This window comes from Gorilla gorilla, chromosome 16 (assembly GCF_029281585.2).
Source record: "Gorilla gorilla gorilla isolate KB3781 chromosome 16, NHGRI_mGorGor1-v2.1_pri, whole genome shotgun sequence".
Classification (NCBI taxonomy): Eukaryota; Metazoa; Chordata; class Mammalia; order Primates; family Hominidae; genus Gorilla; species Gorilla gorilla.
The window spans coordinates 70,140,093-70,157,101 of NC_073240.2; the positions used below are offsets into that span (position 1 = coordinate 70,140,093).

Here is a 17,009-nt window from a genome sequence, read left to right on the forward strand (position 1 = left end):
CCGCCCCGCCCCGCGCGGGGGGGACGGGCGGGGACCGGCATGGGTAGGCGCGGCGACCCGCAGGGCCAGGTGCAGGGCCCGCGAGTCCAGGGTCGCCGCAGCCCGGGAGGAGTGTCTGGTCTCCGGCCTGCCTGTGCTGTCCCCGCGCCCTGTCCACTGGACTCCCGAGACCCTTGGAACCCAGGTAACCCGGGGCGGGACTCCCCGCCGCGCGCCGCCTCCCCACCTCCCGGTCCACGCGCACCCGCCCTCCGCGGCAGCCCCAGCCGCCCTGCGCCCGTGGAGCCCGTGGAGCCCGGGTGGCCGCTCCGAGGGCGGGTCTGGGAAAGTTTGTGCCGGGGCGGCCCTGATCCGGCGGCGGCGCCGCTCCGCCACTTTCACCGCACGCGGGGCCGGTGTGAAGGTTGGGCGGCCGCCGCCGTGCAGAAGGCTCTCTGCTGCAATCGAGGGCGGTGAGGGGAGCTGTTGCCTTCTCGCACCTTTTCTCTCACACTCCAGGGCGTTTGCGCCGCTGACCCTTCCTCCACTGCCCCCCTCCCGCCGCCCCCACTTTAATAAAACCCTGGGATTGGGGCTGCACAGGTGGCGATTTCTTTACACCTGCGCTTCCCGCCTCCTGAGCCAGATGTGAGCCTGGGCTGAGCAGGGCCGTGTGGGTGAGGGGCGGCCCACTGCCTGCGGGGGTCGGTCCCGGCCCTGTTGAAGTGGGTGCCCAGCTACAGGGAGTTCCCCCTGCTCTGTCATTGGCCTCGCCCCTGGCCACAGCCCCCAGCTGGGCATCTCTTGGCTCCCCTAGCACTTCCCAAGTCCCAGTCGGATGAGCCCAGGAGAGGGGGTGGACCCCGGCCCAGCAGAGCAAGAACTCAGGAGCCCGGTAACTTATCCATGAGCAGAACCGGCTTCCTCCCGCTTAGGTTGGGAGGAGGGCTCAGCTTAGTGGGAGTCGGGAGTGACAACTGCCCCTTCCCACGCAGAGCCATAGAGAAGAGATGGGGAGAGGTCAGGGGATCTGACAAGAGCCAGCAGCCAAACAGGGACACATCCCTGATTTCATTTGAACCTAACAAACCAATGGCGAGTAGATATTAGCACATGGGCAGATGAGAAGACAAGGAGGCCCAACGAAGCTCAGCCATTTGCCGGAGAAACTGGTGGACTTTTCTCCACCGCTGAGTGGCGGGTTTCCCACCGCATCCTTCCAGAGCTGCATGGTTGCTTCTGCATTCTTGCAGTGCCCTTGACTCAGCAGAGGTCTGTTTCTTTTACCCCACTCCCCACCCCTCTAGGTTCTGCCTGTGAAAGAGGTTCAGGGGAGAGGGCACCTCCAAGCAGACACAAACTCCAGTCAGTAAGGTCCTCCAAGAGCCAGCCAGAGCCTTGCTAAGCTCCCAGAACTGCAGGAGGGCAGGGACGTGCTTTGTTCCCTGCCGTAGCAATAGTACCTGGCACACGGAAGGTGCTCTGCGAGAATGGAATGATTAGCCTGCAACAGCAAAGCTTCTTTTCCAACTGCCTTATCTCTGCCCTTGGCAAGCAGAAAGGGCACTCTGAAAAGTTGGATCAGAAAGGTGTCCAGCCCCACCACTGAGATCCCTTGGCACCCTTACCCACGTGGGGCAACATTTTCCCCTTACACCAAGAGTACATCCTTAAGCCCGTATGCGTTTCTTTCTTTCCGTTTTTCTTTTTCTTTCTTTCTTCTTTCTTTCTTTCTTTCTTCCCTTCCTTCCTCCCTCCCTCCCTCTCTCTCTCTTTCCTTCTTTCTTTCTTTCTTTCTTTCTTCTTTCTTTCTTTCTTCCCTTCCTCCCTCCCTCCCTCCCTCCCTCTCTCTTTCTCTTTCTTTCTTTCTTCCTTCTTTCCTTCCTTCTTTCTTTCTTTCTTTCTTTTCTTTCTTTCTTTCCTTCCTCCCTCTCTCTCTCTTTCTCTTTCCTTCCTTCCTTCCTTCCTTCTTCCCTTCCTTCTTTCTTTTCTTTTCTTTTCTTTCTTTCTTTCTTTCTTTCTTTCTTTCTTTCTTTCTTTCTTTCTTTCTTTCTTTTTCTTTCTTTTTGACTGAGTCTCGCTCTATTACCCAGGCTGGAGTGCAAGGGCGAGATCTCAGCTCACTGCAACCTCCGCCTCCCGGGTTCAAGCAATTCTCTTGCCTCAGCCTCCCGAGTAGCTGGGATTACAGGCGCCTGCCACCACACACAGCTAATTTTTGTATTTTTAGTAGAGACAGGGTTTCACCATGTTGGCCAGGTTGGTCTCGAACTCCTGACATCAGATGACCCACCCGGGCTGGCCTCCCACGCCTGGGATTACAGGCGTGAGCCACTGCACCCAGCCCCCATGTGCTTTTCCAGAGAGACAGGGGACTTTCACTTTACCCTTGTCCCACCAAGGAGAGGCCGAGGCTGGTGGGTTCCATGCCAAGCTTGGCCCTACCCTAGACTGAGGCAGAGCAACTTTGTCCCTTTACGTAGAATTCTTATGCATCCCTCTGGGGGTAAGAATTGGAACTGGAATTATTTGGAAACTTTAATCTTCATTGTCTCCTCTCTCTCCTTACCACTCCATGGGGCAGCTATGTATTGAGGGAAGAGAAGGTGCTTTTCTGGGCCTCAATTTCCTCATCTGTAAAATGAGAGCAACAGACCCTGTGTGGTTTTAGGAGATAGTAAGTGGTTCCAAAGGACTCTGTGGGCTGCAAATCAAACTGTAAGAGCGGATTGTTATTTTCTCATGTGTATTAGCCTGGCCTCCCTGGTTGGCGGTAAGTCCTTTCTCAGCATCTTGGCATCCCTCATTCATCCTGAGTACACAGAAGGTTTGCAAGACATGTTTTCAAAAATGATCCCTACAGGAAGAGAAAAATTGTGAATTCATAAGAAATGGGGGGAGATTTTTTTTTTTTTTTTTTTTTTTTTTTTTAGCGCAGTGTTAGGAGTCAAGAATGGTGGCAGGAAACTGTGCAGGGCCATCCGTGAGTACAGGGACAGCTCTCAGGGGTGGTGGGGGTGGCAGGTTTGTGCATGGGCTTGAGCCCCAGTCAGTCTCTCAGCGGCTTCCTCCAGAAAACAAAACTGACCAACTCCGGGTTGGCCAGATGTATATATTTGAGACAGGGTGTTGCTCTGTCTCAACAGAGCAGGCTGCAGTGCAGTAGCATGATCTCAGCTCACTGCAACCTCCGCCTCCCGGTCTCAAGCTATCTTCCTCACCTCAGCCTCCCTAGTAGCTGGGACTATAGGCATGCACCACCTTGCCCAGCTAATTTTTGTATTTTTTGTAGAGGTGGGGTCTCACTATGTTGCCCAGGCTGCTCTCGAACTCCTGAGTTCAAGCGATCTGTCTGCCTCTACCTCCCAAAGTGCTGGGATTACAGGTGTGATCCACCGTGCCCAGCCAGAAATGGGGACTTTCAAATTCCTCTCCCTCCCCCACCATGTAAGGGGAGGGGACACCCCACCATGCAGGGGAGGATCAGTAGGAGGGAAGGAAGGGTCTGAGAGCCCCTGTAGTTGGAGGTGGCCAGTGTCTTGTTCATCGAAGGCCAGGGCAGAGGGAGGGATGTAGAAGAGTCACTGGCAGTGCCCTGAGGATGCCGCCCACCTTGCTTTGAAGAAACCCGCCCCTCAGTCAGGACTTTTGGGGCCCTGCCAGGAACCCTGTGTGACCCCTGGACTCCTCAGCAGACCCAGGTGTCTGCCTTTGACCTGAGGACAGGCCAGCACACCCGGGGTTGGTCACTTCTGTTTCCTGGAGGAAGCCGCTGAGAGACTGACTGGGACTCAAGCCCGTGAACAAACCCACCATCCCCACCACCCCTGAGAGCTGTCCCTGTACTCACGCATGGCCCTGCCCAGTTTCCTGCCACCATTCTTGACTCCTAACAAGGATGCAGCAGAGTAAGAGCTTCAGACCCAGAGTCTCTAAGCTGGACTAATCCTTAGCAGCCATGTCCCCCTGCTTCTTCTCTGCTTCATTTTCCATGGCTCGCATCCCCTTCTGATGGCCTATAGATCTCACTCCTTAATCTTGTTTGCCATCTGTCCTCCCTGTTAGAATAGCAGCTCTGTGAGGGCAAGTCCTTTTGTCTCTCTCGTTCCATGGTCTCTCCCGAGAGATCAGAGTGTAGTAGGTGCTCAGTTAACATGTGCTGAGTAGATGAACACATCCAATGCACCATTTCTCAGTATACAGCTGGGGAGACTGAGACCCAGAGGCGAGGAGTGACTCTTGGAGGCAGAGCTGGAGCTTTTCCTAATTAGAATCAAGTTAATTCAAATTTGGGTCTCTGTCCCCCACTTTGAATTACCTTGGTTGCTAGGGGTGCTTAAGAGGCCCTTGGCAAGAACCTTCAGGCCAGCTGCCTCCAGAGTTATCCAAAGGGGCAGCTCCCAGACTGAATGGACAGCTGCCACATGAAGCGATTGGTGAGTTCCAGGAAGGAGTCATCCCCACCAGACCTCCATCCTCAAAGAAAACCTCCCAGGGTTGCTCTCCCAAGGCAGCCAGTTCCTCTGCTAGTGAGTTCTCTCTTGGTGAAAATAGTGCCCTCTTCAGGCAGCCTTTTAAAATTACCCAGTGCAATTAAAAAAAAAAAAAAAGCACATCCAATCAATCAATCAATCAATCAATCAATCAATTCTCCAGTGCACTGGAGAACTAAGGAAGTCCAAAGCCAGGCTCCAGGCAGCTGTGGGAGAAGGAGTGGCGTTCCCATGGACTTGGGCTAGGGATAATCGACCAGTCTGAGAAACGCAGCCAGAGGCCAGGGAAGCCTTGGGGTTCTGAGGCCTCACTTGGGAATCTGGCAAGAGAGCCTAGAGGCCACAGTGCTCAGCACGCCTCCCACAGAGGAGCAGATCTTGTGCAGGCCTCTACATTCCATCCATGGGGAGCTTTGGCTTTTTTCCCCAAGCCCAGCTGTTGACCCCAAACATCTTTTTCCATCGTCATTGTGGTTTGCCAAATTCAGGGTTAGAATGCACCTGAACCTTGGAGCTGGGGGAAGGACTCCAGAAATTAGGCCTTGAAGGATATGTAGGAGTTTTCAAGCTTGTTGGAAAAATTAGGGAGGAAGGAGACAGGCAGGTGAGGGAGCAGTGATAACGCTTTGCCTGAAGAAACGAATCTGTAATGGGGCCTTCTTCTGTGACTGAGGCCATTGTAGGCCCTTCCCTACCCCCCCGATCCTTGTCCCCAACCACCTTCTATGGGCTCCTGCTCCTGAAGAGGGTGAGGCCCTGACCTAAGACAGAGCTTCATGCACTACTGCCCTGGCCTTCTCTTTATTACCACTGTTACTACAAGTTTGCTGACTTTCAGCCACAGTGGATGGAAAAGTATGCCTGTTGCAACATGATGTGAGTCAGTTGTTCATAAATAATGGGATTGCACCGTCAGCTCTGATGCCCTGGTGTCTGGCCCGCAGTTGGAGACATGGTGTTGGCTCCTTGGAGAAAATGGTAAGGGTGACTCTAGACATCAGTTTGAAATTACGCAGGATGGCAGTGAGGATCCAGCAGGTGCGAGAGCTACAGTCGTTTTTGGCATCTAGGAAAAAAGATAGTGCCCCCAAATCGGTGATCCAAGGTTTAATTCATACCCATGCCCTGTCCTCCGATCCAGGTTTTGCCTTACACAGTCATCCTCTCTTCTGACCTTGACCTCAGCCAGGACCACCCCTAGCATGCTATGGACTTAAGGGGTGAGTTTTGCCCAAGCCTCAGACAGGGTCATTCTGCCTGGACACACCACAGCCCCTTCAGACAGTCTTCCTCTGATTATCTGGGAACCCTGTGACCAAGATGGTCAGGTTCACGTTGGTGGGATTCATTTGGAGCCTGCCAGAGACACAGAGACCAACTATGATAGCTTCTAGGCCCCAGAGTTCCAAATTCAGCCACTCCACTAGCTTGCCACTTGTTTTGGAGTTGATCACTGCACTCCCGGGAGCTGAAGGCTAGTGTGGCTGGTAGAGAGCCCTGGATTCTAATTCTGACATTATCTAATGCATAGTGTGACTTTGATCCTGTCACTTCCTCTGCCTCAGTTTCCTCTTCTGTGCGGCTTGGATTCATCATGGTGTCTCAACCTCAGCACTATTGACTTTCGGTACCAGATAATTCTGTGTTTGTGGTGGGTGGTGGAGAGGGGGGGATGTGCTGTGCATTGTGGGAAGTTAGCAGTAGCCCTGGCTTCTACCCAGCAGACACTGCACCATCACATCCCCTTCCCTTCCTGGCAACCAAAACTGTCTCCAGACATTGCCAAATGTCCTCTCGGGGACACTCCATCTCTGGTTGAGACCCCTGGGATCAATGATCTATGAAGACCCTCCCAACGGTCATCCTCAGGACAGGGGAGACCATGTTCTCTTTCCAGCCCGTGTTTCATGAATGTGGACTGGGTGTGAATGAAGAGTCAACAGGTGGGGTGTGCAAGGACTTCTGGGTGGAGGGGCCCCTTGGACCTCATGCTGAGAGCCAAGGCCAGTTCTCTTCGCCTTCCAGACCTTGGGTTACATAAGTCGGGGTGGGTGGGGCGAGGCTCGGAGTGAGGGGGAGAGAGGCCTGTGGTTCGGGCCCGCACACTAAGGTCAGTGGCCTTCCAGTGCGGGGCAGCGTGGTGAGTAATCAACTATTCATGCCCTAGGACTCAGCATTCCACCCACTTTCCCCTCTCACGCTGCCCTGGGAGGGGACACAGGAAGTGAATCAGCCCACCCACCAAGCAGAGGAGGGAGAGAGGGTGGAGTGTGGTGTTGTTAGATGGAAGGGCACGCCTGCGCCGGCCTACCCTGGGTTTTGTTTTGTTTATTCCTCCCAAGTTAGCTGTTTATTAACTTCATCCACGGAAACCCCCTTCTGACCTTGTCGCTTAATGGAAGGGCAGACGATCTTTGGCAGGGGGAGGGGTTTGTTGATGAATATTAGAAGTAAATCACTGTTCTGGGAATAACAGACTGTGAGGTTTGGGATAGTACTAACCCAGAGCTATTGGTTTGGGGGATTCATTCCTTCATTGAAGAAACTCTGCTCTGGACTGTGGGCTAGATGTGGGACAGGAGAAGGGAGTGAGATATAGTGCCTGCCTGCAGAACCCCTCAGTCTCAGAGGGCAGACGTGGCTGTCAGGCTGTCCCTGCAGGGTACTGGGAATGTACATGGAATGCATGGAGTGGGGTGTGGGCAGCACCACCGAGCTGTGTTGCGGGGAATTGGGGGTGGGCAGCTGGGGCAACACGTGTGCTTGGGGAGGTGGAGGGAATGTTCAGGCAGCTTCCCGAGAGGAAGAGGTGGAATTTTTGTTGTGTTATTTTGTTGTTACCTTTTGTTATTGCGGTAAAACATACAAAACATTTAACCTTTTTTTTTAACCATTTAACCTTTAACCTTTACCCTTTACCATTTAACCTTTAACCTTTACCCTTTACCATTTAACCTTTAACCTTTACCATTTAACCTTTAACCATTTAAAACTTACCATTTAACCTTTTTTTTTTCGGTACGGAGTCTCGATCTGTTGCCCAGGCTGGAGTGCAATGGCACCATCTCGGCTCACCACAACCTCTGCCTCCTGGGTTCAAGCAATTCTCCTGCCTCAACCTCCCGAGTAGCTGGGATTACAGGCGCATGCCACCACTAATTTTTGTATTTTTAGTAGAGACAAGGTTTCACCATGTTGGCCAGGATGGTCTCGATCTCTTGACCTCGTGATCTGCCCACCTCGGCCTCCCAAAGTGCTGGGATTACAGGTGTGAGCCACCGCCCCCCGCCCATTTAACCATTTTTTAAGTCTGCAACTCATTGTCATTAAGTACATTCACATTGTTGTGCAACCATCACCACCATCCATCTCCATACCTTTTTATCATCTCCCAGATGAAACTCTGTACCCAGTAAACAATAATTTCCCATTTCCCCTCCCCTGGCCCCTTGCAACCACCATTATCCTTTCCGTCTTTTTATGAACTTGAGTACTCTAGATACCTCCTGTAAGTGGAATCATGCTGCACTTGTCTTTTTGTGACTGGCTAATTTCACTTAGCGTAGTGTCTTCACTTAGCATAATTTCACTTAGCATAGTGTCTTCAAGTTTCATCCATGTTGTGGCATGTGACAGAATTTCCTTCCTTTTTAAGGCTGCATAATATTCCATTACGTATACATCACTTTTTTTTTTTTTTTTTTTGAGAGATAGTCTCGCTCTGTCACCCAGGCTGGAGTGCAGTGGCATGATCTCGGCTTGTTGCACCCTCCACCTCCCGTTATATACCACATTTTGTTTATCATTTGTTACTGACACTTCAGTTGCTTCACCTTTTGTCTGCTGTGAATAATGTTGCTATGAACATGGAAATGCAAATATCTGTTTGTGTCCCTGCTCTCACTTCCTTTGGATGCATGCCCAGAAGTGGAGTTTCTGGGTCATGTGGTGCTTCTGTGTTTAAGTTTTGGAGGAACCATCATAGTATTAAGGAAGAGGTGTTTGAATTAGGTTTTAAGGATGAGCGTGGGATCTCCGGACACCTCAGAGGGAAGGAGAGGGGAGAGGAGGGAAGGAAAAAGCCCAGGCTGCAGGAAGAAAGTGGCGCTGAGGTGTTCGTGCCTGGGGCTGGAGATGAGGCCCTGAGGGTAGGAGGGGCTGGGGAAGAGTATGGAAGGTCTTGCACCTTTCATCCCCCACCAGGCTGGGGAACTTGGGCTCTTCCCTGTGGACAGTGAGAAGTATCGAAGGAGTTTTCATCAGGAAGTGAGACAGGCTGATGGTCATCTTAGAAGGACATAGTTGGGAGGGATGTCCCAGGTGGACTGAGAGGGAAAGAGGCTTCAGGCAAGAAGACCAAGTGGGAGAAAGCTGGGGGACCCTGTGGCTGTCGGTGGGGTGGTAGAGGGAGCAAGTCTGAAGGGTGCTGTGCCGCACAAGGGTGCCCAGGATTCTGGTTTGTTGGCTGGGTTGATGGTGGTGCAGGCACCTGGGTAAGTTCACTGGAGGAGCAGCTGACTTGACAAGATGAGGAGTGGATAAACTTGGGCCTGGTGGCTTTAAGGGGCCCACAGAACCACCTGGAGATGAACTTAGAGACGAGGCATTGACAAGTGTGAAAAGGCATTGCAGAGCTAGTTGCTGAGTACAAGGTGAGAAGCCAGTCAAGGGCCAGGGCAAGGACTGCCATCAGATGACCTGGAGGGCCCTGCGGAGTTGAAAGCCAGGACACAGGGTGGCCTCTGCTCAGTGTGGCTCAATCCCTGCCCTGGGCATGTCATATCAATCCACACATTCTCACTGCCAGGCTGCATGTTTGGTTTGGGCACTGTGGGTAGAGACCCAGAGATCAACATGACCTAGTGACTTTAATTCATTTATTCATCCCATAAAGCTCAGAGAATGGAATCTGGCCAATACCTTTGCACAGCTAAAGACCGAATGTCTGCAGGAGAAATGGAGTGTGTTATGGAAATGTATCATGGGGACATGACAGGCTAGAGCAGGATTTCTCACCTTGGCCCTGCTGACATATTGGGCCAGATAATTCTTTGTCGTGTGGGACTGTCCTGTGCACTGCAGGATGTTTAGCAGCATCCCTGGCTTCTATGCAACAGATGCCAGTAGCCACACACACCCCCTCCCTGCTTGTGACAACCAAAAATATCTCCAAACATTGCCAAATGTCCACTGGGGAGCAAAACCATCCCCAATGAGATCCACTGGTCTAAGGGTCAAAAAGGTTTCTTTGAGGTAGTTATGTTAATCTGAATTCCAGAAGATAGATAAGAATTAGTTAGGATACAGCAGGGGTGGAGAGTAGAGGAGAGTATTCAAGGCACAGGTTCCAGCAAGTGCAAAGGCCCTGAGGTGAGAGACAGCATGGAGGCAGCAGTGAGGAACCTGGTGTAGCTTCCTCACTGAATGAATGGGGAAGGCTTTGATTAGGCAAGCAGTGGTGAAGGTGGGAGAGAAGAGTCAGATTCTAGGGATCTTCCAGAGGGAACACTCTAGGTTCTGATGACCGAAAGGGTTTGGACATGAGAGTGCTAAGGAAATCCCCCAGGTGCAGAGAATGAAACCAACTAGAAGCTGGTGAATTACATTTGGAGCATGCTGGGTTGGAGATACCTGGGAGACAGCAGGTGGGGTCCTGAGCTCAGAAGAGAGGTCTGGTTGGAGCTACACAGTTGGAAGCTACATGCATACAGGTGATGAGAGAAGCCATGGGGTGGATGGGACAGCCCCGGGAGAGCCTGCAGACTGAGAAGTGAAGCATGGAGAGGAGGGCCTGGCAGGAAGCAGCAGGAGCTCCAACATTTAGAGATGGAGAACGAGTTCCAAGAGAGATAGTGGAGGACAGTATGGAGAATGGTGCTGTGGAGGCCCATGGAAGAGTGCTCCAGGCGCAGGGCATGGGCCACTGTGAAGCCTGTGGAGCACGAGTAAGTGGATGAGGACTGAGAAGTGCCTGGGGATGTTGAAGTGCTATGAGGAGGAACCAGACTGAGATGGTTGAGGAATGGGCAGCAGGTGGGAAGAGAGGCAGCTGGCAGACAGTTTTTCCAAAAATGTGTCAGTAGACGTGAGGAGAGAGTGAAGAAGCCAGAAAGGGAAGTGGGTTTAGGATCTCACTGGGAAGAGTTTTCATCCTCCTATCTCCCCCGATCTCCCTGTCCCCTCCCTCCTCAGAGGCAACGTTACCAGTTCCACGCATGTGTTAGAAAAGACGTATACAGATTATTTCCCCCGGATGGTGGCACATGCATGCACTCTGCCCCTGCGTCTTAATTTTTCCACCTAGCTACCTACTGTGAGGTTTCTCCATATCAGTACATAGAAAGCTGCTTCTTGGCCAGGTGCGGTGGTTCATGCCTGTAATCCCAGCACTTTGGGAGGCCAAGGCGGCTGATCACCTGAGGTCAGGAGTTTGAGACCAGCCTGGACAACAAGGTGAAATGCCATCTCTACAAAAATACAAAAATTAGCCGGGCATGATGGTAGGTGCCTGTAATCCCAGCTACTTGGGAGGCTGAGGTGGGAGAATCACTTGAACCCGGGAGGTGGAGGTCACAGTGAGCTGAGATCGCTCCACTGCACTCCAGCCTGGGTGACAGAGTGAGACTCCATATTAAAAAAAAAACAAAAAAACAAAACAAAAAACAACAACAACAACAAAAGAAAGCTGCTTCTTTCTTGCTTATGGATGTCACATAACTTATTTAACTAATCTGTTTTTTGGACATGGAGGCAGTTTTGAGCCTTTTGCCACCACAAATGATTTCCCACAGAATCCCCTTGTACTTCAGTCATTTTGCAAATGTAGGTGGCTATAGGTAGGATAAAGTCCTAGAAGTGGAATTGGTGGTTCAAGGGTATGTGCGTTTATATTTGGAAAGATATCGGCAATGTGCTGTCCATAGAGTCTGTAAGAATGTACCCACCTACCAGCAGTGGATGAGGATACTCATTTACCACACCCTCCAACAGAGAGTGTTACCAAACACACCAATATTTGCCAATCTGGAAGACAAAAAATGATTTATTGATATAGTTTAACCTGCATTTTTGAATAAAGTTAAATATATTATTACAGATATAAAAGTCATTTGAATTTCCTCTTCTGTGAACTGTCTATTCATATGTTTTATCAATTTTATTTGAAGTTGTTCTTATCAGAACTTTTTCTTATTAGAGGAATCAGAGGGAATCTTGATGTATTGGAGAAACTAGCCTTTTGTCTGGAATATACATTACACGTTTTTCCCTTCCTCATTTGGTCAACAATTTATTATTATTATTATTATTATTATTATTATTATTATTATTGCTGTTACTGCTGTTTTTTAAGACTTATGAGTGTTGGCCAGGCGCGGTGGCTCACGCCTGTAATCCCAGCACTTTAGGAGGCCAAGGCGGGTGGATCACGAGGTCAGGAGATCAAGACCATCCTGGCTAACACGGTGAAACCCCGTCTCTACTAAAAATACAAAAAATTAGCCGGGTGTGGTGGCAGGCGCCTGTAGTCCCAGCTACTCGGGAGGCTGAGGCAGGAGAATGGTGTGATCCCGGGAGGCGGAGCTTGCAGTGAGCCGAGATCGCGCCACTGCGCTCCAGCCTGGGCAACAGAGCAAGACTCCGTCTCAGAAAAAAAAAAAAAAAGAATAATGAGTGCTGATGGAAGAGATTCACTAGAGAGGGGATCTCTGATATGGAGGTCCCTGAGGAAGCATTTAGGTGAGTTCCAGAATGGACCAGGGCTTGTCCTTAGGCAGGAAGGGAGATACCTCGCTGTCATGACAAGTAGAAGGGAGGGAAGAGGGAGCTGTGTGCCAGGAATTGGACGGCTACACGTTGAAAGAGTGAAGGAAATCGTGAGTTCATCTAGGGAAGGGGCTGTGTTCACGAGATAGCAGAAGTTAGAGGGATGAGAGAGTTCACCGATGTAGCAAGAGAATGATTGGACTGATGAAGCCTGGAACCTGAGTTAGATGAGGGAAGTGAGTGGATGGTGTTCTGACGTTTGCTTAGATTTTGTATTTGTTTGTGTGGCATTTGTTAGTCACAGGGCAAACAATCAGCCCAAGTTGTTTCCATCTCCCCTGCAACTTAAAATCCATGCTCTGAATCACTTCCTTATCTAACTCTGATGCACCCTGCCAATCTTTCCCTGCCCTTAGTCGCCCAGGCTGAGGTACCAAATGAGTTGGGACAGCCTCTATGCCCCAGTGCCCACAGGGGTTATTTAAACTAGCCATTCCTAACCTGCTCAGCCTGCCCTGCTGTGCTTTTCCCGTTGAAACCCAATAAAGGATCTGACCGAGGCCTCACGCTCACTGACCAAAGCCTGGTGATTCCCCTGCAGCCACACACTGGGTTTGGTGTGGCCCCTCCTCTTGGGAAATGTGGGTAATACATTCTTCTTTCAGCAACATTGCCTCTGTTATCACTCAGTTGCCTCCATCAATTAAAATCCTGCAGGTACAATTGAGACCACAAAGGACCCTCAGACAGGAATAGAATGTAAGGGTCAGTAAACTGCAGGCCCAGTGAGGCTCCAGAGCCATCAGAGCATGAGTGGTTAAATAAGCAAGCTCTCCGGGAAGAATTCCTGGAGGAAGTGGGCTGGGGAGATGGATTCTGAAGAATGGAGATGAGGAGATGCATTGTAGTGGGAAAGGCAAGAGCAAACTGCGGGGTGCAGGGGAGTGTGTGGGTGTGTTTGGGTGTCTGGGAGGACAGCAATCAGAACTGAAAGAGGCTGGAGGAAGATCTACAATGAGGAGGTTAATCTGATGTTGTATAGAGGAGGCAGGGGCGAGAGGGTCCAAGAGGTAGGGTGGAGCCTGCAGATGCTTTTTGAAAACAGGATTTTTCTTTCCAAGAATGATTTGATATTGTGGTAACTCCTTCTGGGGGCTCAGAGTGGGGCTTGAAGGTGCCTATGATGAAGGACCTAGATGTGCGTTCCAACCTTGCATTAGGTCCAACTTGACTCTTGCTATACAGTAAACCCCCTACCCTGCTACCTTTTGGTTACCACATTAACAAAACCCCATTCCTGGCTGAGCTCAATCATCTGACTTTGCCCTTCAACCCTAGCAAAAGTCATCCTCTTCTCTCTCTTCTGCTTGTTACAGCAGCGGGGGAACTTCCCTCCTATCTGAAGTGAGCCTCAGCCCTCTTGGTGCCTTCTTCCTCCCCATGAAAAACCCCCTTCTCCCGTCCAGTCCCCCCCTCCCCCAGGATCAGCTGCCCATACCTGGTGACTGCTTCTGACTTTCCAGGGGCATTTGACTTGAGAAAAAAAAAAAAGAAACTGGAAGACCAAAAAGTCTTTAAAGCATGAAGACTTGAGCAATGAGCAATACTGGTTGGATGGTGGGTGGTGGCATTGCTGTACTGAAGCCTGAGGCCCTGTTCCACACTGCCTCAAATCACAGAGACTCTTTTCTGGGGGTGGGGATTTGCCTGTTCTAATAATGCTGGCCTAGGTCACAGTCCTATGTGCTATAAATCAGTAAATCCATGGGAAGTTCACGAACGCATGCACCTATTGGGCGATTCCTCATGCTACCTTGGGATTTCTCTTGTATCGTTGCTTACACAGTTATTTACCTTGTTGAGAGTGGAATTTGTGGGGAAGTCATCTCATATTCAGCAAGTGCTTGCCTAGTTCTCACGAACCCTGAACTGGGCCAGGTGGCATGGATCTTAAACCTTTGTTGTATGTGTTTTACCTCCCCAGTAAAGACCCTGTCACGGCTCCCTGATATGCCCTATAGTCCCCATTGCCAATGCAGAGAATAAGGGAACCCAGCCAGGCACAGTGTCTCATGCCCGTAAAATCCAAACACTTTCAGAGGCCAAGGAGGGAGGATCCCTTGAGCTGAAGTGTTTGAGACCAGCCTGGGCAACATAGTGAGACCCCCATTTTTACAAAATTTTAAAAATTAGCTGGGCATGGTGGTGTGTGCCTGTAGTTCCAGCTACTCAAGGGGGCTGAGGTGGAAGGATCACTTGGGCCCAGGGAGCTGAAGCTGCAGTGAGCTGTGATTGCACCACTGCACTCCAGCCTGGGCAACAGAGTGAGACTCTGTCTCAAAAACAGCAGCAGCAACAACCAAATAAATAAATAAATAAATAAATAAATAAAGGGAACCTAGATGGGCTGTGGTTGGCAGAGAAGATTTCTTGAAAAAAGGAAGAGCTCGAGCAGACAGTATGTCTAGAAAAGGTAGGAAAGTGGAAGTAAGAGAAAAGGAAGTCCACCAGGGAGGCCCCATTTCCGGCACTCTACAGAGCCAGGTGTCCCCGAGAGGAGGTTGAGTGTCAGCCCTTCAGGGTGGCCAGTGGATGGCGACTGGTCACCCTGGGGTGGGAGGGTGATGACAGGTGAGCAGGTGAGCCGCCTAAGAAGGAAAGGGACAGGAGGCAATGGAGTTCCTGCCAACAGTGAGGTTGGGGGTCTGTGAATGTCGCCCCCTCTCTGCCAGCTGGGGAGTCCAGTGGGGGCTGCAAGCTGGATGGGCAGGGTGGGGAGTGGGTGGACTCAGGGACCTTGCCTTTCTGTGAGGGACTGAAGTTCCTTCACAGCCACCTCCCCAAGCGCTCAGGGAACAACCATTCTCCTAGATCAGGGCTCCCTAATGCCTCCTGCCTGGAATCCTGGCTTGCTGAAAGGGAGTGATAGGGAGCAGGGAGTTCCGAGAGGAGGGCTTCCGTTTCTGAAATAGAGGATGCCAATAGTTCATTTCTTCGATGTGTTTGGTACACATCCTCTCTAGAACCTGACTAATCATTTTTTACAAATTGTAAGTGGAAAAAAAAAAAGGAAATTGTGTACAGGAGGATGAAAACTTTGGCTTAAGCATGGGCTTAACCAAGCAGGAAGGGAAAGTGACTGGCCCAGCTGCCCTTCTCCCTCCTGTCCCTCCTAGTCTGGTTGGGTTTAATCTTACCTTTGTCCTAGAGGCAGTTCCAGATGCCCAGTTGCTGGAACATTACTTCTGGGTGTAGCTTAACAAGACCATGGCCTCTGGACCCGTGATCAGCTCTCTGTGTGGTCCTGAGCAGCCACCCAACATCTCTGGGCCTTGGATTCCTACCTGGCCTTTCTTCTGGATGCATCATTTTTGCCTTTAGGTATCTGGACTATTCCCTCCCATGGATGATAAAGTTTTTGCTTCACACCCTCAGGATTACCTTAAGGGCTTGAAAAGAACAGAGGAGGAGTCTGAGGAGGTGAATTCCAGCCGTGCTCTTGCAGGCTGGCTGGGCAGTGTGCTGGGGAGGAGAGGGAGCCTCTGGCTGGGCCTCCTCCACCAGGCATGGTGTGCTGGGAACACCCCGCATTGTCCCAAGGCCTCAGATTTGACTTTCAAAGGGAAAACAGCTCTCCTGATAAAGGTGGGTCTTGTTCTATGATAGATGGCTTTGTTCCAGTGTCCTGCAGGTATGAGAAGAACAGAGGCTGCACCGGGTCTCTAGGGGGTTAGACGACTCCTGCTTTGGGGGAGCTGAAGGGTTTCATGTGCCTGGGCTGTGCCTGATTGTGCCTTCAGTATCGCTGTCTGGGCGCCTGCTGGTGCCGGGCACTCTATTAAATGTGATCTTAGGGACCACTCTGGAGGAGCAGTGCAGGAGTGGTCATCTCTATTTTCTCAGCCTGGGATGAGGAAACTGAAGGGTGTGCAGCTTGTGCAGAATCCCTTGGGCTTCCCAGGGGACAGCTCAAGTCAGACTTGAACCACGTCTTAGGAATCCTTGCCCAGAGCTCCTTTCCCCACAGACTGTTTACGATGGGCCTTCACACGACTGCAACTGCGTTCTCTGCCCTTCCACTCCGCCCCTTCTGCTCTCATGTGTCCCCTGCAGCATCAATGGTTGCCAATTATTGAGGAAATGAATTCACTTTGTTCAGGGAGGAAGATCTGGGTCTTTGTATGAATAATAAAAGAAAAGAAAAGTTTGCTCTAATAATTCCAGTGAATCCCCACAGCACCTCCCTTCTCCCCAAAGCATCAGCTTGTCTTCGTGTTTTCCAGCATCCTTGAAGACCCAAGGGAATGGGTCTCGAATGGGGAAATCTCCAGTCTCAAGTCACGGGGGCTGGCCCCTGACTCACACTGCAGAGGTGACCACTTTTCCACCTTCTTACCCAGCCTTACCTTCTTACCACAGCCAGCCCTGGGTGACATTCCTGTGCCAAGAAATGCAAGGACCTATCTCCAAGTGTGTTTCACCTTGACTGGCACTTTCCACCTCACATACCCAGGGACACGTGTTTGGGAGAGGTGTCTAAACTACGGAAGTTATTTCCTTTCTTCTCACTTTTCATATAGAGGCCCTGCTCTTTCTCCCTGGGCAAAGTGAATCATTTCCCATGACAAGCAATGGCAGTTGGAGCTCTGGGGGCAGGGACTACCTGGGTTTAGGGACAACTGTAGTAAGAATCTTCCCCTCCAGCCCCTCCACTGTCATGCACTTGCCAGTCCCATGCCGCTTCCTTCGCCTTGGGCTCGGGGCAGTCTTTGG

General features: G+C 51.0%; 1 protein-coding gene across 3 annotated transcripts in view; it reads left to right on the plus strand.

The window, feature by feature from the left end:
• Positions 1-39: 39 nt before the first annotated feature.
• PAQR5 (progestin and adipoQ receptor family member 5) overlaps positions 40-17,009 on the plus strand; it is a 105,018-nt gene continuing 88,048 nt past the window's right edge. The window contains exon 1 of one of the 3 annotated variants that reach the window (XM_004056407.5): positions 40-184. The gene's annotated coding sequence lies outside the window, so the exon portion shown is untranslated. The remainder of the gene's footprint in view (positions 185-17,009) is intronic. The other 2 variants (XM_019011153.4, XM_019011154.4) reach the window with 2 other exon arrangements.